This window comes from Heteronotia binoei, chromosome 9, assembly GCF_032191835.1.
Source record: "Heteronotia binoei isolate CCM8104 ecotype False Entrance Well chromosome 9, APGP_CSIRO_Hbin_v1, whole genome shotgun sequence".
Taxonomy (NCBI): Eukaryota; Metazoa; Chordata; class Lepidosauria; order Squamata; family Gekkonidae; genus Heteronotia; species Heteronotia binoei.
In genome coordinates, this window is record NC_083231.1 from 14,309,637 (window position 1) to 14,313,190 (window position 3,554).

General features: G+C 45.8%; 1 non-coding gene across 1 annotated transcript; it reads right to left on the reverse strand.

The window, feature by feature from the left end:
• Window positions 1-860: 860 nt before the first annotated feature.
• On the reverse strand, window positions 861-927 carry TRNAP-AGG (transfer RNA proline (anticodon AGG)). The gene has a single exon. It is a non-coding gene; the product is annotated as a tRNA-Pro (tRNA).
• Between the last annotated feature and the right edge of the window lie 2,627 nt (window positions 928-3,554).

Consider the following 3,554-nt stretch of genomic DNA (forward strand, 5'->3'; position numbering starts at 1 on the left):
CGGGATATAAATCCAATATCTTCTTCTTCTTCTTCTTCTCTCCCCACAAGCCATTCCTATCCCATCCATGGAGCAACTTGGCACAACATCTCTATAGCTGTGGTTGTGCACGTGTGTGCTCATGTGCCCATGCACCTATGTGTTTGAAATCAATTTTTTTTTAACAAAAAAGGCCAGAAGCGGCTTGGGGTGGCTTGGCGGGTTCACACTGCCAAGGTGCCTTGCTTGCGTGCTTCCGCGTCCAGATGTGTGGCTGGTGTGTGGCTCAGAAATTTGCTACCACTTTGAAAGCGGTAGATTTTTGAGCTGCTCTGAGGATGCCAGAGGATGGGTTGAGTATGGGACGGGGATGGGCAGCAGATGTGAGCGTTTGGAAGGGTTTTCCATAGCACTTTCTGAGGCGTCTCTGGGTCACCTCAAACTGCTGTGTGTATGCAATTTCAGCTTTGGAAGCTGTATGAAAAGACCCTAACAATTGCTGTACCGAGCTAGTCAGCCAGTGAGTGGGTGAGTATAGCACAGGTGTCTTAATTTCTATTTTAAGAACATTCTTAAAATTCCATATATGCCCAGGAGATGGTTACGTTCAGCCTCCCAACATCTGTTGGTCATCCCCGGCCCAAGAGATTCCTGCCTCGCTTAACTAGGGCCAGGGTTTTTTCAGTCCTGGCCCTGACCTGGTGGAATCAGCTCCCTATTGAGATCCAGGTCCTCCCTGGCTTACATATGAACATATGAAGCTGCCTTATACTGAATCAGACCTTTGGTCCATCAAAGTCAGCATTGTCTTCTCAGACTGGCAGCGGCTCTCCAGGGTCTCAAGCAGAGGTTTTTCACACCTATTTGCCTGGACCCTTTTTTGGAGATGCCAGGGATTGAACCTGGGACCTTCTGCTTCCTAAGCAGATGCTCTACCACTGAGCCACCGTCCCTCCCCTAAGGCTTATTAGCCTTCCGTAGGGCCTGTAAAACGGAGCTGTTCCGCCAGGCTTTTAGCTGAGGCTGCGGGCGTCTAGTCTTGATCCGGTTGGCCTCCCCGGCCAGCACTGCCATCTGTGCTAGGAAATGGAATAAAAACTGACATCTCTATAAGATATCATGATGTGAGATGGCGAGGCTGGGCAATATGTGATGACATGGTCATCTGAGTGCTGTTGAGTTGTCTGTTTATAGAATGTTTTTTTTTTATTGTATTTTATCGTTTTATCATATGTTGCACTCCGCCCTGAGCTCTACGGGGAATGGGCGGAATAGAAATATACTAAAATAAAATTGAAATAAAAGAACATTTGCAAACGCAGGATGTGCGTAAATTCTTAAAACATGACATTACCCTAACATCTACATATTCCTACCATACATTTCAGAGAAAGTGTCACTCCTGTGCTAGCTGAATAACAGAGGTAGGGAGAAAAACCCTTCTAAATAAAAAATAAATAAATAGCCATTCTAAATAAAACTTGGTTGGTTGTATGCTTGAGTTTTTCTCCAATAAAATATAATTTTGCTTTAGTTAAAACTCTCATCCTTGACTCTGGGGATCCTGGGAAAACCAACCCTGGTATCCCCAGGTTATTGATTCCGTGCTACTGTTGCCATCTTGCCCACCTAACTAAAATCCCCCAAATTCATACAAAAAGGTAATTTGACTAACACCATACGACCATATAGTTATTGCGTGGGACTCTGCCTAAACTGGGGTGTTCCTCTGAGCCAGTCGTAGACCTAGAGATAGAAGCTTCTTTAGAGTGCAAGGCGGCAGCAGGAAAGGGGGGGTTTCCCCCCAAAAAAATTCAGTTGTATAACTGAATTTGAACTCCAATTTGAAAGTGAGTCACCTTCATATTGAACAAAGCAGGAGTCAAGTTTCACCTTTAAGACCAACCAAGTTTTATTCAGAACGTAAGCTTTCGTGTGCTCTCTAAGCACACTTCATCTGATGGAGTGTGCTTAGAGAGCACACGAAAGCTTACGTCTGAATAAAACTTGGTTGGTCTTAAAGGTGAAACTTGACTCCTGCTTTGTTCAACTGCTTCAGACCCACACAGCTGCCCACCTGGATCTATCTAGAGAGGAAAAACAGTTCTTGTCTTCATGGCTACTCCATAGTGACAAAGTCCCCCTCCATTAAAAGAGTTAGAGGCTGGGGACCTTTTGGGTTGGCTTCCAGGAAATGGCAAAAGTGAACTCTTAATTGGCTTTCATTTCATTAAATATTTTCTTATGCTAAATAGCATTTTGTCACCCTTATTATGATAACCGCAGAACCCGTTGGGACAAGTCAAAATAGCTATCATCACATCTTTGATTGTGTTGTTCTTAATGATTTTGTCATTTCAGCATCAACCACAGAGCTCATGCAGCACCCCTTGGGGGCAAAGGCATGAGCTCACAAACGGATCTGTAGGAGACAAATAAGAGGGTTTCGATGCTTCCATCTACCTTAACCTGCAGGCCGCAGCATAGGGTTGCCAAGTCCAACTCAGGAAATATCTGGGGACTTTGGGGGTGAAGCCAGGAGCAAGGCTGTGACAAGCACGACTGAACTCCAAAGGGAGTTCTGGCAATCCCATTTCAAGGGACCGCACACCTTTTAAATGCCTTCCCTCCATTTGGAAATAATGAAGGATAGGGGCACATTTTTCTGGAGATCATAGAAGTGGACCCCCTGCTCCACCCTTTTTGAAACTTGGAGGGTATTTTGAGGAGAGGCACTGGATGCTGTGCTGAAAACATGGTGCCTCTACCTCAAAAAACAGCCCCCTTAGAGCCTCAAACACCCATCGATCAAGTCTCCATTATACCCTATGGGAATCGATCTCCTTAGGGCATAACGGAGTGCCCACCAGACATTTCCCTCTCCCCACACATTCTGATAACCCTGAAGCAGGGGAAGGGCCTCCAAACTGGGGGAGGGACGGTGGCTCAGTGGTAGAGCATCTGCTTGGGAAGCAGAAGGTCCCAGGTTCAATCCCTGGCATCTCCAAAAAAAGGGTCCAGGCAAACAGGTGTGAAAAACCTCAGCTTGAGACCCTGGAGAGCCGCTGCCAGTCTGAGAAGACAATACTGACTTTGATGGACCAAAGGTCTGATTCAGTATAAGGCAGCTTCATATGTTCATATATGTTCATCCCCTTCCCCCACCTAGGGATTTAGGAAAACTGGAAATTGGACCAGGCTGTGCTAATACTCCCTACAACTGAGTGGTCTCTCCTCACCGCCCTGTTGCTCTCTCCATTTATGTTCAGGTCCTTCACCAATTGAGCAAAACAAGGCAGCTCTGTAAGGGCCTGAAACCCAGCAGCACATGCCCTGCGATCCACCTGATGGTCCTAGTCAATGGGCTGAAGACATCAGAGGCAAAGAACCCTGGAAACATTCACCGGCAAACTTAAATTACATCCAAGCAGTTAAGGTTTCCATTGACTCTTCTGAGCTAGGCTCTTTGGTTTGTCTTCGACATTTGTCAGTACATAAGGACCCAAAACAAATAAAATATGGTTTTCCTTTAGCAATATGGTGTCGCTTTTTATTCTTGTTGGACTGGCATTAAC